Source organism: Phalangium opilio, unplaced genomic scaffold (genome assembly GCF_054372755.1).
Source record: "Phalangium opilio isolate 3A_F unplaced genomic scaffold, DU_Popi_V2 ptg000352l_1, whole genome shotgun sequence".
Lineage (NCBI taxonomy): Eukaryota > Metazoa > Arthropoda > Arachnida > Opiliones > Phalangiidae > Phalangium > Phalangium opilio.
Window position 1 is genome coordinate 5,899,974 of NW_028324228.1, and position 25,754 is coordinate 5,925,727.

General features: G+C 46.1%; 12 non-coding genes across 12 annotated transcripts; all 12 read left to right on the forward strand.

Moving 5' to 3' along the window:
• Positions 1–391: 391 nt before the first annotated feature.
• On the forward strand, positions 392–464 carry TRNAN-GUU (transfer RNA asparagine (anticodon GUU)). The gene has a single exon. It is a non-coding gene; the product is annotated as a tRNA-Asn (tRNA).
• Positions 465–831: 367 nt separating this feature from the next.
• On the forward strand, positions 832–904 carry TRNAS-GCU (transfer RNA serine (anticodon GCU)). Its single transcript has one exon. It is a non-coding gene; the product is annotated as a tRNA-Ser (tRNA).
• An 11,068-nt stretch (positions 905–11,972) lies between these two features.
• Positions 11,973–12,045, forward strand: TRNAN-GUU (transfer RNA asparagine (anticodon GUU)). Its single transcript has one exon. It is a non-coding gene; the product is annotated as a tRNA-Asn (tRNA).
• A 1,832-nt stretch (positions 12,046–13,877) lies between these two features.
• Positions 13,878–13,950, forward strand: TRNAN-GUU (transfer RNA asparagine (anticodon GUU)). Its single transcript has one exon. It is a non-coding gene; the product is annotated as a tRNA-Asn (tRNA).
• An 807-nt stretch (positions 13,951–14,757) lies between these two features.
• On the forward strand, positions 14,758–14,830 carry TRNAN-GUU (transfer RNA asparagine (anticodon GUU)). The gene has a single exon. It is a non-coding gene; the product is annotated as a tRNA-Asn (tRNA).
• A 1,392-nt stretch (positions 14,831–16,222) lies between these two features.
• Positions 16,223–16,295, forward strand: TRNAN-GUU (transfer RNA asparagine (anticodon GUU)). Its single transcript has one exon. It is a non-coding gene; the product is annotated as a tRNA-Asn (tRNA).
• Positions 16,296–18,423: 2,128 nt separating this feature from the next.
• On the forward strand, positions 18,424–18,496 carry TRNAN-GUU (transfer RNA asparagine (anticodon GUU)). The gene has a single exon. It is a non-coding gene; the product is annotated as a tRNA-Asn (tRNA).
• Positions 18,497–19,302: 806 nt separating this feature from the next.
• On the forward strand, positions 19,303–19,375 carry TRNAN-GUU (transfer RNA asparagine (anticodon GUU)). The gene has a single exon. It is a non-coding gene; the product is annotated as a tRNA-Asn (tRNA).
• A 1,393-nt stretch (positions 19,376–20,768) lies between these two features.
• On the forward strand, positions 20,769–20,841 carry TRNAN-GUU (transfer RNA asparagine (anticodon GUU)). Its single transcript has one exon. It is a non-coding gene; the product is annotated as a tRNA-Asn (tRNA).
• A 1,393-nt stretch (positions 20,842–22,234) lies between these two features.
• TRNAN-GUU (transfer RNA asparagine (anticodon GUU)) lies at positions 22,235–22,307 on the forward strand. Its single transcript has one exon. It is a non-coding gene; the product is annotated as a tRNA-Asn (tRNA).
• Positions 22,308–23,259: 952 nt separating this feature from the next.
• On the forward strand, positions 23,260–23,332 carry TRNAN-GUU (transfer RNA asparagine (anticodon GUU)). The gene has a single exon. It is a non-coding gene; the product is annotated as a tRNA-Asn (tRNA).
• Positions 23,333–24,579: 1,247 nt separating this feature from the next.
• Positions 24,580–24,652, forward strand: TRNAN-GUU (transfer RNA asparagine (anticodon GUU)). The gene has a single exon. It is a non-coding gene; the product is annotated as a tRNA-Asn (tRNA).
• Positions 24,653–25,754: the final 1,102 nt, after the last annotated feature.

The following is a 25,754-nucleotide window of genomic DNA, read 5'->3' on the forward strand; positions in this document are numbered from 1 at the left end:
GTGGTTCGAGCCCATCCGGGAGCGGTGTTGTGAGGTCTTAGATGTAACGTAAAATTCAGAGTTTTTTAAAAATACCTGACGAACATTTAATCTTTGGGCTTCTGTGGCGCAATGGTTAGCGCGTTCGGCTGTTAACCGAAAGGTTGGTGGTTCGAGCCCACCCGGGAGCGGTGTTGTGAGCTCTCACATGTAACGTAAAAAGCCAAAGTGTTTCCACAATACCCGACGAACATTTAATTTTTGGGCTTCCGTGGCGCAATGGTTAGCGCGTTCGGCTGTTAACCGAAAGGTTGGTGGTTCGAGCCCATCCGGGAGCGGTGTTGTGAGGTCTTAGATGTAACGTAAAAAGCCAAAGTGTTTCCACAATACCCGACGACCATTTAATTTTTGGGCTTCCGTGGCGCAATGGTTAGCGCGTTCGGCTGTTAACCGAAAGGTTGGTGGTTCGAGCCCACCCGGGAGCGGTGTTGTGAGCTCTCACATGTAACGTAAAAAGCCAAAGTGTTTCCACAATACCCGACGACCATTTAATTTTTGGGCTTCCGTGGCGCAATGGTTAGCGCGTTCGGCTGTTAACCGAAAGGTTGGTGGCTCGAGCCCACCCGGGAGCGGTGTTGTGAGGTCTTAGATGTAACGTAAAGTTCAGAGTTTTTTAAAAATAACTGACGAACATTTAATTTTTGGGCTTCCGTGGCGCAATGTTTAGAGCGTTCAGCTGTTATTCAAAAGGTTTGTGGTTCGAGCCCATCCGGGAGCGGTGTTGTGAAGTCTCAGATGTGACGTAAAAAGTTAAAGTTTTTCCACAATACCTGACGAACATTTAATTTTTGGGCTTCCGTGAAGCAATGGTTAGCGCGTTCGGCTGCTAACCGAAAGGTTGGTGGTTCGAGCCCACCCGGGAGCGGTGTTGTGAGGTCTTAGATGTAACGTAAAATTCAGAGTTTTTTAAAAATAACTGACGAACATTTAATTTTTGGGCTTCCGTGGCGCAATGTTTAGAGCGTTCAGCTGTTATTCAAAAGGTTTGTGGTTCGAGCCCATCCGGGAGCGGTGTTGTGAAGTCTCAGATGTGACGTAAAAAGTCTAAGTTTTTCCACAATACCTGTCGAACATTTAATCTTTGGGCTTCCGTTGCACAATGGTTAACGCCGTCGGCTGTTAACCGAAAGGTTGGTGGTTCGAACCCATCCGGGAGCGGTGTTGTGAGGTCTTAGATGTAACGTAAAATTCAGAGTTTTTTAAAAATAACTGACGAACATTTAATTTTTGGGCTTCCGTGGCGCAATGTTTAGAGCGTTCAGCTGTTATTCAAAAGGTTTGTGGTTCGAGCCCATCCGGGAGCGGTGTTGTGAAGTCTCAGATGTGACGTAAAAAGTTAAAGTTTTTCCACAATACCTGACGAACATTTAATTTTTGGGCTTCCGTGAAGCAATGGTTAGCGCGTTCGGCTGTTAACCGAAAGGTTGGTGGTTCGAGCCCACCCGGGAGCGGTGTTGTGAGGTCTTAGATGTAACGTAAAATTCAGAGTTTTTTAAAAATAACTGACGAACATTTAATTTTTGGGCTTCCGTGGCGCAATGTTTAGAGCGTTCAGCTGTTATTCAAAAGGTTTGTGGTTCGAGCCCATCCGGGAGCGGTGTTGTGAAGTCTCAGATGTGACGTAAAAAGTCTAAGTTTTTCCACAATACCTGTCGAACATTTAATCTTTGGGCTTCCGTTGCACAATGGTTAACGCCGTCGGCTGTTAACCGAAAGGTTGGTGGTTCGAACCCATCCGGGAGCGGTGTTGTGAGGACTTAGATGTAACGTAAAATTCAGAGTTTTTTAAAAATAACTGACGAACATTTAATTTTTGGTCTTCCGTGGCGCAATGGTTAGAGCGTTCAGCTGTTATTCAAAAGGTTTGTGGTTCGAGCCCATCCGGGAGCGGTGTTGTGAAGTCTCAGATGTGACGTAAAAAGTCAAAGTTTTTCCACAATACCTGACGAACATTTAATCTTTGGGCTTCTGTGGCGCAATGGTTAGCGCGTTCGGCTGTTAACCGAAAGGTTGGTGGTTCGAGCCCACCCGGGAGCGGTGTTGTGAGATCTCACATGTAACGTAAAAATCCAAAGTTTTCCCACAATACCTGACCGACATTTAATCTTTGGGCTTCCGTTGCGCAATGGTTAACGCCGTCGGCTGTTAACCGAAAGGTTGGTGGTTCGAGCCCATCCGGGAGCGGTGTTGTGAGGTCTTAGATGTAACGTAAAATTCAGAGTTTTTTAAAAATACCTGACGAACATTTAATCTTTGGGGTTCTGTGGCGCAATGGTTAGCGCGTTCGGCTGTTAACCGAAAGGTTGGTGGTTCGAGCCCACCCGGGAGCGGTGTTGTGAGCTCTCACATGTAACGTAAAAAGCCAAAGTGTTTCCACAATACCCGACGACCATTTAATTTTTGGGCTTCCGTGGCGCAATGGTTAGCGCGTTCGGCTGTTAACCGAAAGGTTGGTGGCTCGAGCCCACCCGGGAGCGGTGTTGTGAGGTCTTAGATGTAACGTAAAATTCAGAGTTTTTTAAAAATAACTGACGAACATTTAATTTTTGGGCTTCCGTGGCGCAATGTTTAGAGCGTTCAGCTGTTATTCAAAAGGTTTGTGGTTCGAGCCCATCCGGGAGCGGTGTTGTGAAGTCTCAGATGTGACGTAAAAAGTTAAAGTTTTTCCACAATACCTGACGAACATTTAATTTTTGGGCTTCCGTGAAGCAATGGTTAGCGCGTTCGGCTGTTAACCGAAAGGTTGGTGGTTCGAGCCCACCCGGGAGCGGTGTTGTGAGGTCTTAGATGTAACGTAAAATTCAGAGTTTTTTAAAAATAACTGACGAACATTTAATTTTTGGGCTTCCGTGGCGCAATGTTTAGAGCGTTCAGCTGTTATTCAAAAGGTTTGTGGTTCGAGCCCATCCGGGAGCGGTGTTGTGAAGTCTCAGATGTGACGTAAAAAGTCAAAGTTTTTCCACAATACCTGACGAACATTTAATCTTTGGGCTTCCGTTGCACAATGGTTAACGCCGTCGGCTGTTAACCGAAAGGTTGGTGGTTCGAGCCCATCCGGGAGCGGTGTTGTGAAGTCTCAGATGTGACGTAAAAAGTCAAAGTTTTTCCACAATACCTGACGAACATTTAATCTTTGGGCTTCCGTGGCGCAATGTTTAGAGCGTTCAGCTGTTATTCAAAAGGTTTGTGGTTCGAGCCCATCCGGGAGCGGTGTTGTGAAGTCTCAGATGTGACGTAAACAGTCAAAGTTTTTCCACAATACCTGACGAACATTTAATCTTTGGGCTTCCGTTGCACAATGGTTAACGCCGTCGGCTGTTAACCGAAAGGTTGGTGGTTCGAGCCCATCCGGGAGCGGTGTTGTGAGGTCTTAGATGTAACGTAAAATTCAGAGTTTTTTAAAAATAACTGACGAACATTTAATTTTTGGTCTTCCGTGGCGCAATGGTTAGAGCGTTCAGCTGTTATTCAAAAGGTTTGTGGTTCGAGCAAATCCGGGAGCGGTGTTGTGAAGTCTCAGATGTGACGTAAAAAGTCAAAGTTTTTCCACAATACCTGACGAACATTTAATCTTTGGGCTTCCGTGGCGCAATGGTTAGCGCGTTCGGCTGTTAACCGAAAGGTTGGTGGTTCGAGCCCACCCAGGAGCGGTGTTGTGAGATCTCACATGTAACGTAAAAATCCAAAGTTTTTCCACAATACCTGACGAACATTTAATCTTTGGGCTTCCGTTGCGCAATGGTTAACGCCGTCGGCTGTTAACCGAAAGGTTGGTGGTTCGAGCCCATCCGGGAGCGGTGTTGTGAGGTCTTAGATGTAACGTAAAATTCAGAGTTTTTTAAAAATAACTGTCGAACATTTAATTTTTGGGCTTCCATGGCGCAATGGTTAGAGCGTTCAGCTGTTATTCAAAAGGTTTGTGGTTCGAGCCCATCCGGGAGCGGAGTTGTGAAGTCTCAGATGTGACGTAAAAAGTCTAAGTTTTTCCACAATACCTGTCGAACATTTAATCTTTGGGCTTCCGTTGCACAATGGTTAACGCCGTCGGCTGTTAACCGAAAGGTTGGTGGTTCGAACCCATCCGGGAGCGGTGTTGTGAGGTCTTAGATGTAACGTAAAATTCAGAGTTTTTTAAAAATAACTGACGAACATTTAATTTTTGGTCTTCCGTGGCGCAATGGTTAGAGCGTTCAGCTGTTATTCAAAAGGTTTGTGGTTCGAGCCCATCCGGGAGCGGTGTTGTGAAGTCTCAGATGTGACGTAAAAAGTCTAAGTTTTTCCACAATACCTGTCGAACATTTAATCTTTGGGCTTCCGTTGCACAATGGTTAACGCCGTCGGCTGTTAACCGAAAGGTTGGTGGTTCGAACCCATCCGGGAGCGGTGTTGTGAGGTCTTAGATGTAACGTAAAATTCAGAGTTTTTTAAAAATAACTGACGAACATTTAATTTTTGGTCTTCCGTGGCGCAATGGTTAGAGCGTTCAGCTGTTATTCAAAAGGTTTGTGGTTCGAGCCCATCCGGGAGCGGTGTTGTGAAGTCTCAGATGTGACGTAAAAAGTCAAAGTTTTTCCACAATACCTGACGAACATTTAATCTTTGGGCTTCTGTGGCGCAATGGTTAGCGCGTTCGGCTGTTAACCGAAAGGTTGGTGGTTCGAGCCCACCCGGGAGCGGTGTTGTGAGATCTCACATGTAACGTAAAAATCCAAAGTTTTCCCACAATACCTGACCGACATTTAATCTTTGGGCTTCCGTTGCGCAATGGTTAACGCCGTCGGCTGTTAACCGAAAGGTTGGTGGTTCGAGCCCATCCGGGAGCGGTGTTGTGAGGTCTTAGATGTAACGTAAAATTCAGAGTTTTTTAAAAATACCTGACGAACATTTAATCTTTGGGGTTCTGTGGCGCAATGGTTAGCGCGTTCGGCTGTTAACCGAAAGGTTGGTGGTTCGAGCCCACCCGGGAGCGGTGTTGTGAGCTCTCACATGTAACGTAAAAAGCCAAAGTGTTTCCACAATACCCGACGACCATTTAATTTTTGGGCTTCCGTGGCGCAATGGTTAGCGCGTTCGGCTGTTAACCGAAAGGTTGGTGGCTCGAGCCCACCCGGGAGCGGTGTTGTGAGGTCTTAGATGTAACGTAAAATTCAGAGTTTTTTAAAAATAACTGACGAACATTTAATTTTTGGGCTTCCGTGGCGCAATGTTTAGAGCGTTCAGCTGTTATTCAAAAGGTTTGTGGTTCGAGCCCATCCGGGAGCGGTGTTGTGAAGTCTCAGATGTGACGTAAAAAGTTAAAGTTTTTCCACAATACCTGACGAACATTTAATTTTTGGGCTTCCGTGAAGCAATGGTTAGCGCGTTCGGCTGTTAACCGAAAGGTTGGTGGTTCGAGCCCACCCGGGAGCGGTGTTGTGAGGTCTTAGATGTAACGTAAAATTCAGAGTTTTTTAAAAATAACTGACGAACATTTAATTTTTGGGCTTCCGTGGCGCAATGTTTAGAGCGTTCAGCTGTTATTCAAAAGGTTTGTGGTTCGAGCCCATCCGGGAGCGGTGTTGTGAAGTCTCAGATGTGACGTAAAAAGTCAAAGTTTTTCCACAATACCTGACGAACATTTAATCTTTGGGCTTCCGTTGCACAATGGTTAACGCCGTCGGCTGTTAACCGAAAGGTTGGTGGTTCGAGCCCATCCGGGAGCGGTGTTGTGAAGTCTCAGATGTGACGTAAAAAGTCAAAGTTTTTCCACAATACCTGACGAACATTTAATCTTTGGGCTTCCTTGAAGCAATGGTTAGCGCGTTCGGCTGTCAACCGAAAGGTTGGTGGTTCGAGCTTACCCGGGAGCGGTGTTGTGAGGTCTTAGATGTAACGTAAAACTCAGAGTTTTTTAAAAATAACTGACGAACATTTAATTTTTGGGCTTCATTGGCGCAATGTTTAGAGCGTTCAGCTGTTATTCAAAAGGTTTGTGGTTCGAGCCCATCCGGGAGCGGTGTTGTGAAGTCTCAGATGTGACGTAAAAAGTCAAAGTTTTTCCACAATACCTGACGAACATTTAATCTTTGGGCTTCCGTTGCACAATGGTTAACGCCGTCGGCTGTTAACCGAAAGGTTGGTGGTTCGAGCCCATCCGGGAGCGGTGTTGTGAGGTCTTAGATGTAACGTAAAATTCAGAGTTTTTTAAAAATAACTGACGAACATTTAATTTTTGGTCTTCCGTGGCGCAATGGTTAGAGCGTTCAGCTGTTATTCAAAAGGTTTGTGTTTCGAGCAAATCCGGGAGCGGTGTTGTGAAGTCTCAGATGTGACGTAAAAAGTCAAAGTTTTTCCACAATACCTGACGAACATTTAATCTTTGGGCTTCCGTGGCGCAATGGTTAGCGCGTTCGGCTGTTAACCGAAAGGTTGGTGGTTCGAGCCCACCCAGGAGCGGTGTTGTGAGATCTCACATGTAACGTAAAAATCCAAAGTTTTTCCACAATACCTGACGAACATTTAATCTTTGGGCTTCCGTTGCGCAATGGTTAACGCCGTCGGCTGTTAACCGAAAGGTTGGTGGTTCGAGCCCATCCGGGAGCGGTGTTGTGAGGTCTTAGATGTAACGTAAAATTCAGAGTTTTTTAAAAATAACTGTCGAACATTTAATTTTTGGGCTTCCATGGCGCAATGGTTAGAGCGTTCAGCTGTTATTCAAAAGGTTTGTGGTTCGAGCCCATCCGGGAGCGGAGTTGTGAAGTCTCAGATGTGACGTAAAAAGTCTAAGTTTTTCCACAATACCTGTCGAACATTTAATCTTTGGGCTTCCGTTGCACAATGGTTAACGCCGTCGGCTTTTAACCGAAAGGTTGGTGGTTCGAACCCATCCGGGAGCGGTGTTGTGAGGTCTTAGATGTAACGTAAAATTCAGAGTTTTTTAAAAATAACTGACGAACATTTAATTTTTGGTCTTCCGTGGCGCAATGGTTAGAGCGTTCAGCTGTTATTCAAAAGGTTTGTGGTTCGAGCCCATCCGGGAGCGGTGTTGTGAAGTCTCAGATGTGACGTAAAAAGTCAAAGTTTTTCCACAATACCTGACGAACATTTAATCTTTGGGCTTCTGTGGCGCAATGGTTAGCGCGTTCGGCTGTTAACCGAAAGGTTGGTGGTTCGAGCCCACCCGGGAGCGGTGTTGTGAGATCTCACATGTAACGTAAAAATCCAAAGTTTTCCCACAATACCTGACCGACATTTAGTCTTTGGGCTTCCGTTGCGCAATGGTTAACGCCGTCGGCTGTTAACCGAAAGGTTGGTGGTTCGAGCCCATCCGGGAGCGGTGTTGTGAGGTCTTAAATGTAACGTAAAATTCAGAGTTTTTTAAAAATACCTGACGAACATTTAGTCTTTGGGGTTCTGTGGCGCAATGGTTAGCGCGTTCGGCTGTTAACCGAAAGGTTGGTGGTTCGAGCCCACCCGGGAGCGGTGTTGTGAGCTCTCACATGTAACGTAAAAAGCCAAAGTGTTTCCACAATACCCGACGACCATTTAATTTTTGGGCTTCCGTGGCGCAATGGTTAGCGCGTTCGGCTGTTAACCGAAAGGTTGGTGGCTCGAGCCCACCCGGGAGCGGTGTTGTGAGGTCTTAGATGTAACGTAAAATTCAGAGTTTTTTAAAAATAACTGACGAACATTTAATTTTTGGGCTTCCGTGGCGCAATGTTTAGAGCGTTCAGCTGTTATTCAAAAGGTTTGTGGTTCGAGCCCATCCGGGAGCGGTGTTGTGAAGTCTCAGATGTGACGTAAAAAGTTAAAGTTTTTCCACAATACCTGACGAACATTTAATTTTTGGGCTTCCGTGAAGCAATGGTTAGCGCGTTCGGCTGTTAACCGAAAGGTTGGTGGTTCGAGCCCACCCGGGAGCGGTGTTGTGAGGTCTTAGATGTAACGTAAAATTCAGAGTTTTTTAAAAATAACTGACGAACATTTAATTTTTGGGCTTCCGTGGCGCAATGTTTAGAGCGTTCAGCTGTTATTCAAAAGGTTTGTGGTTCGAGCCCATCCGGGAGCGGTGTTGTGAAGTCTCAGATGTGACGTAAAAAGTCAAAGTTTTTCCACAATACCTGACGAACATTTAATCTTTGGGCTTCCGTTGCACAATGGTTAACGCCGTCGGCTGTTAACCGAAAGGTTGGTGGTTCGAGCCCATCCGGGAGCGGTGTTGTGAAGTCTCAGATGTGACGTAAAAAGTCAAAGTTTTTCCACAATACCTGACGAACATTTAATCTTTGGGCTTCCTTGAAGCAATGGTTAGCGCGTTCGGCTGTCAACCGAAAGGTTGGTGGTTCGAGCTTACCCGGGAGCGGTGTTGTGAGGTCTTAGATGTAACGTAAAACTCAGAGTTTTTTAAAAATAACTGACGAACATTTAATTTTTGGGCTTCATTGGCGCAATGTTTAGAGCGTTCAGCTGTTATTCAAAAGGTTTGTGGTTCGAGCCCATCCGGGAGCGGTGTTGTGAAGTCTCAGATGTGACGTAAAAAGTCAAAGTTTTTCCACAATACCTGATGAACATTTAATCTTTGGGCTTCCGTTGCACAATGGTTAACGCCGTCGGCTGTTAACCGAAAGGTTGGTGGTTCGAGCCCATCCGGGAGCGGTGTTGTGAGGTCTTAGATGTAACGTAAAATTCAGAGTTTTTTAAAAATAACTGACGAACATTTAATTTTTGGGCTTCCGTGGCGCAATGTTTAGAGCGTTCAGCTGTTATTCAAAAGGTTTGTGGTTCGAGCCCATCCGGGAGCGGTGTTGTGAAGTCTCAGATGTGACGTAAAAAGTCAAAGTTTTTCCACAATACCTGACGAACATTTAATCTTTGGGCTTCCGTTGCACAATGGTTAACGCCGTCGGCTGTTAACCGAAAGGTTGGTGGTTCGAGCCCATCCGGGAGCGGTGTTGTGAAGTCTCAGATGTGACGTAAAAAGTCAAAGTTTTTCCACAATACCTGACGAACATTTAATCTTTGGGCTTCCTTGAAGCAATGGTTAGCGCGTTCGGCTGTCAACCGAAAGGTTGGTGGTTCGAGCTTACCCGGGAGCGGTGTTGTGAGGTCTTAGATGTAACGTAAAACTCAGAGTTTTTTAAAAATAACTGACGAACATTTAATTTTTGGGCTTCATTGGCGCAATGTTTAGAGCGTTCAGCTGTTATTCAAAAGGTTTGTGGTTCGAGCCCATCCGGGAGCGGTGTTGTGAAGTCTCAGATGTGACGTAAAAAGTCAAAGTTTTTCCACAATACCTGATGAACATTTAATCTTTGGGCTTCCGTTGCACAATGGTTAACGCCGTCGGCTGTTAACCGAAAGGTTGGTGGTTCGAGCCCATCCGGGAGCGGTGTTGTGAGGTCTTAGATGTAACGTAAAATTCAGAGTTTTTTAAAAATAACTGACGAACATTTAATTTTTGGTCTTCCGTGGCGCAATGGTTAGAGCGTTCAGCTGTTATTCAAAAGGTTTGTGGTTCGAGCAAATCCGGGAGCGGTGTTGTGAAGTCTCAGATGTGACGTAAAAAGTCAAAGTTTTTCCACAATACCTGACGAACATTTAATCTTTGGGCTTCCGTGGCGCAATGGTTAGCGCGTTCGGCTGTTAACCGAAAGGTTGGTGGTTCGAGCCCACCTAGGAGCGGTGTTGTGAGATCTCACATGTAACGTAAAAATCCAAAGTTTTTCCACAATACCTGACGAACATTTAATCTTTGGGCTTCCGTTGCGCAATGGTTAACGCCGTCGGCTGTTAACCGAAAGGTTGGTGGTTCGAGCCCATCCGGGAGCGGTGTTGTGAGGTCTTAGATGTAACGTAAAATTCAGAGTTTTTTAAAAATAACTGACGAACATTTAATTTTTGGGCTTCCGTGGCGCAATGTTTAGAGCGTTCAGCTGTTATTCAAAAGGTTTGTGGTTCGAGCCCATCCGGGAGCGGTGTTGTGAAGTCTCAGATGTGACGTAAAAAGTTAAAGTTTTTCCACAATACCTGACGAACATTTAATTTTTGGGCTTCCGTGAAGCAATGGTTAGCGCGTTCGGCTGTTAACCGAAAGGTTCGTGGTTCGAGCCCACCCGGGAGCGGTGTTGTGAGGTCTTAGATGTAACGTAAAATTCAGAGTTTTTTAAAAATAACTGACGAACATTTAATTTTTGGGCTTCCGTGGCGCAATGTTTAGAGCGTTCAGCTGTTATTCAAAAGGTTTGTGGTTCGAGCCCATCCGGGAGCGGTGTTGTGAAGTCTCAGATGTGACGTAAAAAGTCAAAGTTTTTCCACAATACCTGACGAACATTTAATCTTTGGGCTTCTGTGGCGCAATGGTTAGCGCGTTCGGCTGTTAACCGAAAGGTTGGTGGTTCGAGCCCACCCGGGAGCGGTGTTGTGAGATCTCACATGTAACGTAAAAATCCAAAGTTTTCCCACAATACCTGACCGACATTTAATCTTTGGGCTTCCGTTGCGCAATGGTTAACGCCGTCGGCTGTTAACCGAAAGGTTGGTGGTTCGAGCCCATCCGGGAGCGGTGTTGTGAGGTCTTAGATGTAACGTAAAATTCAGAGTTTTTTAAAAATACCTGACGAACATTTAATCTTTGGGGTTCTGTGGCGCAATGGTTAGCGCGTTCGGCTGTTAACCGAAAGGTTGGTGGTTCGAGCCCACCCGGGAGCGGTGTTGTGAGCTCTCACATGTAACGTAAAAAGCCAAAGTGTTTCCACAATACCCGACGACCATTTAATTTTTGGGCTTCCGTGGCGCAATGGTTAGCGCGTTCGGCTGTTAACCGAAAGCTTGGTGGCTCGAGCCCACCCGGGAGCGGTGTTGTGAGGTCTTAGATGTAACGTAAAATTCAGAGTTTTTTAAAAATAACTGACGAACATTTAATTTTTGGGCTTCCGTGGCGCAATGGTTAGCGCGTTCGGCTGTTAACCGAAAGGTTGGTGGTTCGAGCCCACCTAGGAGCGGTGTTGTGAGATCTCACATGTAACGTAAAAATCCAAAGTTTTTCCACAATACCTGACGAACATTTAATCTTTGGGCTTCCGTTGCACAATGGTTAACGCCGTCGGCTGTTAGCCGAAAGGTTGGTGGTTCGAGCCCATCCGGGAGCGGTGTTGTGAGGTCTTAGATGTAACGTAAAATTCAGAGTTTTTTAAAAATAACTGACGAACATTAAATTTTTGGTCTTCCGTGGCGCAATGGTTAGAGCGTTCAGCTGTTATTCAAAAGGTTTGTGGTTCGAGCCCATCCGGGAGCGGTGTTGTGAAGTCTCAGATGTGACGTGAAAAGTCAAAGTTTTTCCACAATACCTGACGAACGTTTAATCTTTGGGCTTCCGTTGCACAATGGTTAACGCCCTCGGCTGTTAGCCGAAAGGTTGGTGGTTCGAGCCCATCCGGGAGCGGTGTTGTGAGGTCTTAGATGTAACGTAAAATTCAGAGTTTTTTAAAAATAACTGACGAACATTAAATTTTTGGTCTTCCGTGGCGCAATGGTTAGAGCGTTCAGCTGTTATTCAAAAGGTTTGTGGTTCGAGCCCATCCGGGAGCGGTGTTGTGAAGTCTCAGATGTGACGTAAAAAGTCAAAGTTTTTCCACAATAACTGACGAACATTTATTCTTTGGGCTTCCGTGGCGCAATGGTTAACGCGTTCGGCTGTTAACCGAAAGGTTGGTGGTTCGAGCCCACCCGGGAGCGGTGTTGTGAGATCTCACATGTAACGTAAAAATCCAAAGTTTTTCCACAATACCTGACGAACATTTAATCTTTGGGCTTCCGTTGCGCAATGGTTAACGCCGTCGGCTGTTAACCGAAAGGTTGGTGGTTCGAGCCCACCCGGGAGCGGTGTTGTGAGCTCTCACATGTAACGTAAAAAGCCAAAGTGTTTCCACAATACCCGACGACCATTTAATTTTTGGGCTTCCGTGGCGCAATGGTTAGCGCGTTCGGCTGTTAACCGAAAGGTTGGTGGTTCGAACCCACCCGGGAGCGGTGTTGTGAGGTCTTAGATGTAACGTAAAATTCAGAGTTTTTTAAAAATAACTGACGAACATTTAATTTTTGGTCTTCCGTGGCGCAATGGTTAGAGCGTTCAGCTGTTATTCAAAAGGTTTGTGGTTCGAGCCCATCCGGGAGCGGTGTTGTGAATTCTCAGATGTGACGTAAAAAGTCAAAGTTTTTCCACAATACCTGACGAACATTTAATCTTTGGGCTTCTGTGGCGCAATGGTTAGCGCGTTCGGCTGTTAACCGAAAGGTTGGTGGTTCGAGCCCACCCGGGAGCGGTGTTGTGAGATCTCACATGTAACGTAAAAATCCAAAGTTTTCCCACAATACCTGACCGACATTTAATCTTGGGCTTCCGTTGCGCAATGGTTAACGCCGTCGGCTGTTAACCGAAAGGTTGGTGGTTCGAGCCCATCCGGGAGCGGTGTTGTGAGGTCTTAGATGTAACGTAAAATTCAGAGTTTTATAAAAATAACTGACGAACATTTAATTTTTGAGCTTCCGTGGCGCAATGTTTAGAGCGTTCAGCTGTTATTCAAAAGGTTTGTGGTTCGAGCCCATCCGGGAGCGGTGTTGTGAAGTCTCAGATGTGACGTGAAAAGTCAAAGTTTTTCCACAATACCTGACGAACATTTAATCTTTGGGCTTCCGTTGCACAATGGTTAACGCCCTCGGCTGTTAGCCGAAAGGTTGGTGGTTCGAGCCCATCCGGGAGCGGTGTTGTGAGGTCTTAGATGTAACGTAAAATTCAGAGTTTTTTAAAAATAACTGACGAACATTAAATTTTTGGTCTTCCGTGGCGCAATGGTTAGAGCGTTCAGCTGTTATTCAAAAGGTTTGTGGTTCGAGCCCATCCGGGAGCGGTGTTGTGAAGTCTCAGATGTGACGTAAAAAGTCAAAGTTTTTCCACAATACCTGACGAACATTTAATCTTTGGGCTTCCGTTGCACAATGGTTAACGCCGTCGGCTGTTAGCCGAAAGGTTGGTGGTTCGAGCCCATCCGGGAGCGGTGTTGTGAGGTCTTAGATGTAACGTAAAATTCAGAGTTTTTTAAAAATAACTGACGAACATTAAATTTTTGGTCTTCCGTGGCGCAATGGTTAGAGCGTTCAGCTGTTATTCAAAAGGTTTGTGGTTCGAGCCCATCCGGGAGCGGTGTTGTGAAGTCTCAGATGTGACGTGAAAAGTCAAAGTTTTTCCACAATACCTGACGAACATTTAATCTTTGGGCTTCCGTTGCACAATGGTTAACGCCCTCGGCTGTTAGCCGAAAGGTTGGTGGTTCGAGCCCATCCGGGAGCGGTGTTGTGAGGTCTTAGATGTAACGTAAAATTCAGAGTTTTTTAAAAATAACTGACGAACATTAAATTTTTGGTCTTCCGTGGCGCAATGGTTAGAGCGTTCAGCTGTTATTCAAAAGGTTTGTGGTTCGAGCCCATCCGGGAGCGGTGTTGTGAAGTCTCAGATGTGACGTAAAAAGTCAAAGTTTTTCCACAATAACTGACGAACATTTATTCTTTGGGCTTCCGTGGCGCAATGGTTAACGCGTTCGGCTGTTAACCGAAAGGTTGGTGGTTCGAGCCCACCCGGGAGCGGTGTTGTGAGATCTCACATGTAACGTAAAAATCCAAAGTTTTTCCACAATACCTGACGAACATTTAATCTTTGGGCTTCCGTTGCGCAATGGTTAACGCCGTCGGCTGTTAACCGAAAGGTTGGTGGTTCGAGCCCACCCGGGAGCGGTGTTGTGAGCTCTCACATGTAACGTAAAAAGCCAAAGTGTTTCCACAATACCCGACGACCATTTAATTTTTGGGCTTCCGTGGCGCAATGGTTAGCGCGTTCGGCTGTTAACCGAAAGGTTGGTGGTTCGAACCCACCCGGGAGCGGTGTTGTGAGGTCTTAGATGTAACGTAAAATTCAGAGTTTTTTAAAAATAACTGACGAACATTAAATTTTTGGTCTTCCGTGGCGCAATGGTTAGAGCGTTCAGCTGTTATTCAAAAGGTTTGTGGTTCGAGCCCATCCGGGAGCGGTGTTGTGAATTCTCAGATGTGACGTAAAAAGTCAAAGTTTTTCCACAATACCTGACGAACATTTAATCTTTGGGCTTCTGTGGCGAAATGGTTAGCGCGTTCGGCTGTTAACCGAAAGGTTGGTGGTTCGAGCCCATCCGGGAGCGGTGTTGTGAGGTCTTAGATGTAACGTAAAATTCAGAGTTTTTTAAAAATAACTGACGAACATTAAATTTTTGGTCTTCCGTGGCGCAATGGTTAGAGCGTTCAGCTGTTATTCAAAAGGTTTGTGGTTCGAGCCCATCCGGGAGCGGTGTTGTGAAGTCTCAGATGTGACGTAAAAAGTCAAAGTTTTTCCACAATAACTGACGAACATTTATTCTTTGGGCTTCCGTGGCGCAATGGTTAACGCGTTCGGCTGTTAACCGAAAGGTTGGTGGTTCGAGCCCACCCGGGAGCGGTGTTGTGAGATCTCACATGTAACGTAAAAATCCAAAGTTTTTCCACAATACCTGACGAACATTTAATCTTTGGGCTTCCGTTGCGCAATGGTTAACGCCGTCGGCTGTTAACCGAAAGGTTGGTGGTTCGAGCCCACCCGGGAGCGGTGTTGTGAGCTCTCACATGTAACGTAAAAAGCCAAAGTGTTTCCACAATACCCGACGACCATTTAATTTTTGGGCTTCCGTGGCGCAATGGTTAGCGCGTTCGGCTGTTAACCGAAAGGTTGGTGGTTCGAACCCACCCGGGAGCGGTGTTGTGAGGTCTTAGATGTAACGTAAAATTCAGAGTTTTTTAAAAATAACTGACGAACATTTAATTTTTGGTCTTCCGTGGCGCAATGGTTAGAGCGTTCAGCTGTTATTCAAAAGGTTTGTGGTTCGAGCCCATCCGGGAGCGGTGTTGTGAATTCTCAGATGTGACGTAAAAAGTCAAAGTTTTTCCACAATACCTGACGAACATTTAATCTTTGGGCTTCTGTGGCGAAATGGTTAGCGCGTTCGGCTGTTAACCGAAAGGTTGGTGGTTCGAGCCCACCCGGGAGCGGTGTTGTGAGATCTCACATGTAACGTAAAAATCCAAAGTTTTCCCACAATACCTGACCGACATTTAATCTTGGGCTTCCGTTGCGCAATGGTTAACGCCGTCGGCTGTTAACCGAAAGGTTGGTGGTTCGAGCCCATCCGGGAGCGGTGTTGTGAGGTCTTAGATGTAACGTAAAATTCAGAGTTTTTTAAAAATACCTGACGAACATTTAATCTCTGGGCTTCTGTGGCGCAATGGTTAGCGCGTTCGGCTGTTAACCGAAAGGTTGGTGGTTCGAGCCCACCCGGGAGCGGTGTTGTGAGCTCTCACATGTAACGTAAAAAGCCAAAGTGTTTCCACAATACCCGACGACCATTTAATTTTTGGGCTTCCGTGGCGCAATGGTTAGCGCGTTCGGCTGTTAACCGAAAGGTTGGCGGTTCGAGCCCACCCGGGAGCGGTGTTGTGAGATCTCACATGTAACGTAAAAATCCGAAGTTTTTCCACAATACCTGACGAACATTTAATCTTTGGGCTTCCGTTGCGCAATGTTTAACGCCGTCGGCTGTTAACCGAAAGGTTGGTGGTTCGAGCCCACCCGGGAGCGGTGTTGTGAGGTCTCAGATGTGACGTAAAAAGTCAAAGTTTTTCCACAATACCTGACGAACATTTAATTTTTGGGCTTCCGTGAAGCAATGGTTAGCGCGTTCGGCTGTTAACCGAAAGGTTGGTGGTTCGAGCCCACCCGGGAGCGGTGTTGTGAGGTCTTAGATGTAACGTAAAATTCAGAGTTTTTTAAAAATATCTGACGAACATTTAATTTTTGGGCTTCCGTGGCGCAATGGTTAGCGCGTTCAGCTGTTATTCAAAAGGTTTGAGGTTCGAGCCCATCCGGGAGCGGTGTTTTGAAGTCTCGGATGTGACGTACAAAGTCAGAGTTTTTCCACAATACCTGACGACCATATCATTTCTGAGCTTCCTTGGCTCGAAGGTTAGCGCGTTCGGATGTTAACCAAAAGGTTGGTGGTTCGAGCCCACCCGGCTGCCGTGTTTGAAGTGTCAAATGTAACGTAAAAAGCCAAAGTTTTTCCACAATACCTGACGACCGTTTAATTTTTGAGCTTCCGTGGCGCAATGGTTAGCGCGTTCGGCTGTTAACCGAAAGGTTGGTGGTTCGAGCCCACCCGGGAGCGGTGTTGTGAGATCTCAAACGTAATGTCAAATGCCAAAGTTTTTCCACAATACCTGACAAACATTTAATCTTTGGGCTTCCGTGGCGCAATGGTTAGCGCGTTCAGCTGTTAACTGAAAGGTTGGTGGTTCGAGACCATCCGGGAGCATTGTTGTGAGGTCTCAGATGTGACGGAAAAAGTCAAAGTTTTTCCACAATACCTGACGACCATTTAATTTTTGAGCTTCCGTGGCGCAATGGTTAGCGCGTTCGGCTGTTAACCGAAAGGTTGGTGGTTCGAGCCCATCCGGGAGTGGTGTTGTGAGGTCTCAGATGTGACGTAAAAAGTCAAAGTTTTTCCACAATACCTGACGAACATTTAATCTTTGGGCTTCCGTTGCGCAATGTTTAACGCCGTCGGCTGTTAACCGAAAGGTTGGTGGTTCGAGCCCATCCGGGAGCGGTGTTGTGAGGTCTTAGATGTAACGTAAAATTCAGAGTTTTTTAAAAATATCTGACGAACATTTAATTTTTGGGCTTCCGTGGCGCAATGGTTAGCGCGTTCAGCTGTTATTCAAAAGGTTTGAGGTTCGAGCCCATCCGGGAGCGGTGTTGTGAAGTCTCAAATGTAACGTAAAAAGCCAAAGTTTTCCACAATACCTGACGACCGTTTAATTTTTGAGCTTCCGTGGCGCAATGGTTCGCGCGTTCGGCTGTTAACCGAAAGGTTGGTGGTTCGAGACCATCCGGGAGCGGTGTTGTGAGGTCTCAGATGTGACGTAAAAAGTCAAGGTTTTTCCACAATACCTGACGAACATTTAATCTTTGGGCTTCCGTGGCGCAATGGTTAGCGCGTTCGGCTGTTAACCGAAAGGTTGGTGGTTCGAACCCATCCGTGAGCGGTGTTGTGAGGTCTCAGATGTGACGTAAAAAGTCAAAGTTTTTCCACAATACCTGACGAACATTTAATTTTTGGGCTTCCGTGGCGCAATGGTTAGCGCGTTCGGCTGTTAACCGAAAGGTTGGTGGTTCGAGCCCATCCGGGAGCTGTGTTGTGAGGTCTTAGATGTAACGTAAAATTCAGAGTTTTTTAAATATAACTGACGAACATTTAATTTTTGGGCTTCCGTGGCGCAAAGGTTAGAGCGTTCAGCTGTTATTCAAAAGGTTTGTGGTTCGAGCACATCCGGGAGCGGTGTTGTGAAGTCTCAGATGTGACGTAAATAGTTAAAGTTTTTCCACAATACCTGACAAACATTTAATCTTTGGGCTTCCGTTGCACAATGGTTAACGCCGTCGGCTGTTAACCGAAAGGTTGGTGGTTCGAGCCCATCCGGGAGCGGTGTTGTGAGGTCTCAGATGTGACGTAAAAAGTCAAAGTTTTTCCACAATACCTGACGAACATTTAATCTTTGGGTTTCCGTGGCGCAATGGTTAGCGCGTTCAGCTGTTAACTGAAAGGTTGGTGGTTCGAGACCATCCGGGAGCATTGTTGTGAGGTCTCAGATGTGACGGAAAAAGTCAAAGTTTTTCCACAATACCTGACGACCATTTAATTTTTGAGCTTCCGTGGCGCAATGGTTAGCGCGTTCGGCTGTTAACCGAAAGGTTGGTGGTTCGAGCCCATCCGGGAGTGGTGTTGTGAGGTCTCAGATGTGACGTAAAAAGTCAAAGTTTTTCCACAATACCTGACGAACATTTAATCTTTGGGCTTCCGTTGCGCAATGTTTAACGCCGTCGGCTGTTAACCGAAAGGTTGGTGGTTCGAGCCCATCCGGGAGCGGTGTTGTTAGGTCTTAGATGTAACGTAAAATTCAGAGTTTTTTAAAAATATCTGACGAACATTTAATTTTTGGGCTTCCGTGGCGCAATGGTTAGCGCGTTCAGCTGTTATTCAAAAGGTTTGAGGTTCGAGCCCATCCGGGAGCGGTGTTTTGAAGTCTCGGATGTGACGTACAAAGTCAGAGTTTTTCCACAATACCTGACGACCATTTCAATTCTGAGCTTCCTTGGCTCGAAGGTTAGCGCGTTCGGATGTTAACCAAAAGGTTGGTGGTTCGAGCCCACCCGGCTGCCGTGTTGTGAAGTCTCAAATGTAACGTAAAAAGCCAAAGTTTTTCCACAATACCTGACGACCGTTTAATTTTTGAGCTTCCGTGGCGCAATGGTTAGCGCGTTCGGCTGTTAACCGAAAGGTTGGTGGTTCGAGCCCACCCGGGAGCGGTGTTGTGAAATCTCATATGTAACGTAAAAATCCAAACTTTTTCCACAATACCTGACGAACATTTAATCGTTGGGCTTCCGTTGCGCAATGGTTAACGCCGTCGGCTGTTACCGAAAGGTTGGTGGTTCGAGCCCATCCGGGAGCGGTGTTGTGAGGTCTTAGATGTAACGTAAAATTCAGAGTTTTTTAAAAATAACTGACGAACATTTAATTTTTGGGCTTACTTGGCGCAATGGTTAGAGCGTTCAGCTGTTATTCAAAAGGTTTGTGGTTCGAGCCCATCCGGGAGCGGTGTTGTGAAGTCTCAGATGTGACGTAAAAAGTCAAAGTTTTTCCACAATACCTGACGACCATTTCATTTCTGAGCTTCCTTGGCTCCATGGTTAGCGTGTTCGGATGTTAACCTTAAGGTTGGTGGTTCGAGCCCACCCGGGAGCAGTGTTGTGAAGTCTCAAATGTAACGTAAAAAGTCAAAGTTTTTCCACATACCTGACGACCATTTAATTTTTGAGCTTCCGTGGCGCAATGGTTAGCGCGTTCGGCTGTTAACCGAAAGGTTGGTGGTTCGAGCCCATCCGGGAGCGGTGTTGTGAGGTCTCAGATGTGACGTAAAAAGTCAAAGTTTTTCCACAATACCTGACGACCATTTCATTTCTGAGCTTCCGTGGCGCAATGGTTAGCGCGTTCGGCTGTTACCCGAAAGGTTGGTGGTTCGAGCCCATCCGTGAGCGGGTTTGTGAGGTCTCAGATGTGACGTAAAAAGTCAAAGTTTTTCCACAATACCTGACGAACATTTAATTTTTGGGCTTCCGTGGCGCAATGGTTAGCGCGTTCGGCTGTTAACCGAAAGGTTGGTGGTTCGAGCCCACCCGGGAGCGGTGTTGTGAAATCTCACATGTAACGTAAAAATCCAAAGTTTTTCCACAATACCTGACGAACATTAAATCGTTGGGCTTCCGTTGCGCAATGGTTAACGCCGTCGGCTGTTAACCGAAAGGTTGGTGGTTCGAGCCCATCCGGGAGCGGTGTTGTGAGGTCTTAGATGTAACGTAAAATTCAGAGTTTTTTAAAAATAACTGACGAGCATTTAATTTTTGGGCTTCCGTGGCGCAATGGTTAGCGCGTTCGGCTGTTAACCGAAAGGTTGGTGGTTCGAGCCCATCCGGGAGCGGTAATGTGAGGTCTTAGATGTAACGTAAAATTCAGAGTTTTTTAAAAATACCTGACGAACATTTAATCTTTGGGCTTCCGTGGCGCAATGGTTAGCGCGTTCGGCTGTTAACCGAAAGGTTGGTGGTTCGAACCCACCCGGGATCGGTGTTGTGAGCTCTCACATGTAACGTAAAAAGCCAAAGTGTTTCCACAATAGCCGACGACCATTTAATTTTTGGGCTTCCGTTGCGCAATGGTTAACGCCGTCGGCTGTTAACCGAAAGGTTGGTGGTTCGAGCCCATCCGGGAGCTGTGTTGTGAGGTCTTAGATGTAACGTAAAATTCAGAGTTTTTTAATAATAACTGACGAACATTTTATTTTTGGGCTTCCGTGGCGCAATGGTTAGAGCGTTCAGCTGTTATTCAAAAGGTTTGTGGTTCGAGCCCATCCGGGAGCGGTGTTGTGAAGTCTCAGATGTGACGTAAAAAGTCAAAGTTTTTCCACAATACCTGACGAACATTTAATCTTTGGGCTTCCGTTGCACAATGGTTAACGCCGTCGGCTGTTAACCGAAAGGTTGGTGGTTCGAGCCCATCCGGGAGCGGTGTTGTGAGGTCTTAGATATAACGTAAAATTCAGAGTTTTTTAAAAATAACTGACGAACATTTAATTTTTGGTCTTCCGTGGCGCAATGGTTATAGCGTTCAGATGTTATTCAAAAGGTTTGTGGTTCGAGCCCATCCGGGAGCGGTGTTGTGAAGTCTCAGATGTGACGTAAAAAGTCAAAGTTTTTCCACAATACCTGACGAACATTTAATCTTTGGGCTTCCGTTGCGCAATGGTTAACGCCGTCGGCTGTTAACCGAAAGGTTGATGGTTTGAGCCCATCCGGGAGCGGTGTTGTGAGGTCTCAGATGTGACGTAAAAAGTCAAAGTTTTTCCACAATACCTGACGACCATTTAATCTTTGGGCTTCCGTGGCGCAATGGTTAGCGCGTTCGGCTGTTAACCGAAAGGTTGGTGGTTCGAGCCCATCCGTGAGCGGGTTTGTGAGGTCTCAGATGTGACGTAAAAAGTCAAAGTTTTTCCACAATACCTGACGAACATTTAATTTTTGGGCTTCCGTGGCGCAATGGTTAGCGCGTTCGGCTGTTAACCGAAAGGTTGGTGGTTCGAGCCCACCCGGGAGCGGTGTTGTGAAATCTCACATGTAACGTAAAAATCCAAAGTTTTTCCACAATACCTGACGAACATTAAATCGTTGGGCTTCCGTTGCGCAATGGTTAACGCCGTCGGCTGTTAACCGAAAGGTTGGTGGTTCGAGCCCATCCGGGAGCGGTGTTGTGAGGTCTTAGATGTAACGTAAAATTCAGAGTTTTTTAAAAATAACTGACGAGCATTTAATTTTTGGGCTTCCGTGGCGCAATGGTTAGCGCGTTCGGCTGTTAACCGAAAGGTTGGTGGTTCGAGCCCATCCGGGAGCGGTAATGTGAGGTCTTAGATGTAACGTAAAATTCAGAGTTTTTTAAAAATACCTGACGAACATTTAATCTTTGGGCTTCCGTGGCGCAATGGTTAGCGCGTTCGGCTGTTAACCGAAAGGTTGGTGGTTCGAACCCACCCGGGATCGGTGTTGTGAGCTCTCACATGTAACGTAAAAAGCCAAAGTGTTTCCACAATAGCCGACGACCATTTAATTTTTGGGCTTCCGTTGCGCAATGGTTAACGCCGTCGGCTGTTAACCGAAAGGTTGGTGGTTCGAGCCCATCCGGGAGCTGTGTTGTGAGGTCTTAGATGTAACGTAAAATTCAGAGTTTTTTAATAATAACTGACGAACATTTTATTTTTGGGCTTCCGTGGCGCAATGGTTAGAGCGTTCAGCTGTTATTCAAAAGGTTTGTGGTTCGAGCCCATCCGGGAGCGGTGTTGTGAAGTCTCAGATGTGACGTAAAAAGTCAAAGTTTTTCCACAATACCTGACGAACATTTAATCTTTGGGCTTCCGTTGCACAATGGTTAACGCCGTCGGCTGTTAACCGAAAGGTTGGTGGTTCGAGCCCATCCGGGAGCGGTGTTGTGAGGTCTTAGATATAACGTAAAATTCAGAGTTTTTTAAAAATAACTGACGAACATTTAATTTTTGGTCTTCCGTGGCGCAATGGTTATAGCGTTCAGATGTTATTCAAAAGGTTTGTGGTTCGAGCCCATCCGGGAGCGGTGTTGTGAAGTCTCAGATGTGACGTAAAAAGTCAAAGTTTTTCCACAATACCTGACGAACATTTAATCTTTGGGCTTCCGTTGCGCAATGGTTAACGCCGTCGGCTGTTAACCGAAAGGTTGGTGGTTTGAGCCCATCCGGGAGCGGTGTTGTGAGGTCTTAGATGTAACGTAAAAAGTCAAAGTTTTTCCACAATACCTGACGAACATTTAATCTTTGGGCTTCCGTGGCGCAATGGTTAGCGCGTTCGGCTGTTAACCGAAAGGTTGGTGGTTCGAGCCCATCCGTGAGCGGTGTTGTGAGGTCTCAGATGTGACGTAAAAAGTCAAAATTTTTCCACAATACCTGACGAACATTTAATTTTTGGGCTTCCGTGGCGCAATGGTTAGCGCGTTCGGCTGTTAACCGAAAGGTTGGTGGTTCGAGCCCACCCGGGAGCGGTGTTGTGAAATCTCATATGTAACGCAAAAATCCAAACTTTTTCCACAATACCTGACGAACATTTAATCGTTGGGCTTCCGTTGCGCAATGGTTAACGCCGTCGGCTGTTACCGAAAGGTTGGTGGTTCGAGCCCATCCTTGAGCGGTGTTGTGAGGTCTTAGATGTAACGTAAAATTCAGAGTTTTTTAAAAATAACTGACGAACATTTAATTTTTGGGCTTCCTTGGCGCAATGGTTAGAGCGTTCAGCTGTTATTCAAAAGGTTTGTGGTTCGAGCCCATCCGGGAGCGGTGTTGTGAAGTCTCAGATGTGACGTAAAAAGTCAAAGTTTTTCCACAATACCTGACGACCATTTCATTTCTGAGCTTCCTTGGCTCCATGGTTAGCGTGTTCGGATGTTAACCTTAAGGTTGGTGGTTCGAGCCCACCCGGGAGCAGTGTTGTGAAGTCTCAAATGTAACGTAAAAAGTCAAAGTTTTTCCACATACCTGACGACCATTTAATTTTTGAGCTTCCGTGGCGCAATGGTTAGCGCGTTCGGCTGTTAACCGAAAGGTTGGTGGTTCGAGCCCATCCGGGAGCGGTGTTGTGAGGTCTCAGATGTGACGTAAAAAGTCAAAGTTTTTCCACAATACCTGACGACCATTTCATTTCTGAGCTTCCTTGGCTCCATGGTTAGCGTGTTCGGATGTTAACCTTAAGGTTGGTGGTTCGAGCCCACCCGGGAGCAGTGTTGTGAAGTCTCAAATGTAACGTAAAAAGTCAAAGTTTTTCCACATACCTGACGACCATTTAATTTTTGAGCTTCCGTGGCGCAATGGTTAGCGCGTTCGGCTGTTAACCGAAAGGTTGGTGGTTCGAGCCCATCCGTGAGCGGTGTTGTGAGGTCTCAGATGTGACGTAAAAAGTCAAAGTTTTTCCACAATACCTGACGAACATTTAATTTTTGGGCTTCCGTGGCGCAATGGTTAGCGCGTTCGGCTGTTAACCGAAAGGTTGGTGGTTCGAGCCCACCCGGGAGCGGTGTTGTGAAATCTCACATGTAACGTAAAAATCCAAAGTTTTTCCACAATACCTGACGAACATTAAATCGTTGGGCTTCCGTTGCGCAATGGTTAACGCCGTCGGCTGTTAACCGAAAGGTTGGTGGTTCGAGCCCATCCGGGAGCGGTAATGTGAGGTCTTAGATGTAACGTAAAATTCAGAGTTTTTTAAAAATACCTGACGAACATTTAATCTTTGGGCTTCCGTGGCGCAATGGTTAGCGCGTTCGGCTGTTAACCGAAAGGTTGGTGGTTCGAACCCACCCGGGATCGGTGTTGTGAGCTCTCACATGTAACGTAAAAAGCCAAAGTGTTTCCACAATAGCCGACGACCATTTAATTTTTGGGCTTCCGTTGCGCAATGGTTAACGCCGTCGGCTGTTAACCGAAAGGTTGGTGGTTCGAGCCCATCCGGGAGCTGTGTTGTGAGGTCTTAGATGTAACGTAAAATTCAGAGTTTTTTAATAATAACTGACGAACATTTTATTTTTGGGCTTCCGTGGCGCAATGGTTAGAGCGTTCAGCTGTTATTCAAAAGGTTTGTGGTTCGAGCCCATCCGGGAGCGGTGTTGTGAAGTCTCAGATGTGACGTAAAAAGTCAAAGTTTTTCCACAATACCTGACGAACATTTAATCTTTGGGCTTCCGTTGCACAATGGTTAACGCCGTCGGCTGTTAACCGAAAGGTTGGTGGTTCGAGCCCATCCGGGAGCGGTGTTGTGAGGTCTTAGATATAACGTAAAATTCAGAGTTTTTTAAAAATAACTGACGAACATTTAATTTTTGGTCTTCCGTGGCGCAATGGTTATAGCGTTCAGATGTTATTCAAAAGGTTTGTGGTTCGAGCCCATCCGGGAGCGGTGTTGTGAAGTCTCAGATGTGACGTAAAAAGTCAAAGTTTTTCCACAATACCTGACGAACATTTAATCTTTGGGCTTCCGTTGCGCAATGGTTAACGCCGTCGGCTGTTAACCGAAAGGTTGGTGGTTTGAGCCCATCCGGGAGCGGTGTTGTGAGGTCTTAGATGTAACGTAAAAAGTCAAAGTTTTTCCACAATACCTGACGAACATTTAATCTTTGGGCTTCCGTGGCGCAATGGTTAGCGCGTTCGGCTGTTAACCGAAAGGTTGGTGGTTCGAGCCCATCCGTGAGCGGTGTTGTGAGGTCTCAGATGTGACGTAAAAAGTCAAAATTTTTCCACAATACCTGACGAACATTTAATTTTTGGGCTTCCGTGGCGCAATGGTTAGCGCGTTCGGCTGTTAACCGAAAGGTTGGTGGTTCGAGCCCACCCGGGAGCGGTGTTGTGAAATCTCATATGTAACGCAAAAATCCAAACTTTTTCCACAATAGCCGACGACCATTTAATTTTTGGGCTTCCGTTGCGCAATGGTTAACGCCGTCGGCTGTTAACCGAAAGGTTGGTGGTTCGAGCCCATCCGGGAGCTGTGTTGTGAGGTCTTAGATGTAACGTAAAATTCAGAGTTTTTTAATAATAACTGACGAACATTTTATTTTTGGGCTTCCGTGGCGCAATGGTTAGAGCGTTCAGCTGTTATTCAAAAGGTTTGTGGTTCGAGCCCATCCGGGAGCGGTATTGTGAAGTCTCAGATGTGACGTAAAAAGTCAAAGTTTTTCCACAATACCTGACGAACATTAAATCGTTGGGCTTCCGTTGCGCAATGGTTAACGCCGTCGGCTGTTAACCGAAAGGTTGGTGGTTCGAGCCCATCCGGGAGCGGTGTTGTGAGGTCTTAGATGTAACGTAAAATTCAGAGTTTTTTAAAAATAACTGACGAGCATTTAATTTTTGGGCTTCCGTGGCGCAATGGTTAGCGCGTTCGGCTGTTAACCGAAAGGTTGGTGGTTCGAGCCCATCCGTGAGCGGTAATGTGAGGTCTTAGATGTAACGTAAAATTCAGAGTTTTTTAAAAATACCTGACGAACATTTAATCTTTGGGCTTCCGTGGCGCAATGGTTAGCGCGTTCGGCTGTTAACCGAAAGGTTGGTGGTTCGAACCCACCCGGGATCGGTGTTGTGAGCTCTCACATGTAACGTAAAAAGCCAAAGTGTTTCCACAATAGCCGACGACCATTTAATTTTTGGGCTTCCGTTGCGCAATGGTTAACGCCGTCGGCTGTTAACCGAAAGGTTGGTGGTTCGAGCCCATCCGGGAGCTGTGTTGTGAGGTCTTAGATGTAACGTAAAATTCAGAGTTTTTTAAAAATAACTGACGAACATTTAATTTTTGGGCTTCCGTGGCGCAATGGTTAGAGCGTTCAGCTGATATTCAAAAGGTTTGTGGTTCGAGCCCATCCGGGAGCGGTGTTGTGAAGTCTCAGATGTGACGTAAAAAGTCAAAGTTTTTCCACATACCTGACGACCATTTAATTTTTGAGCTT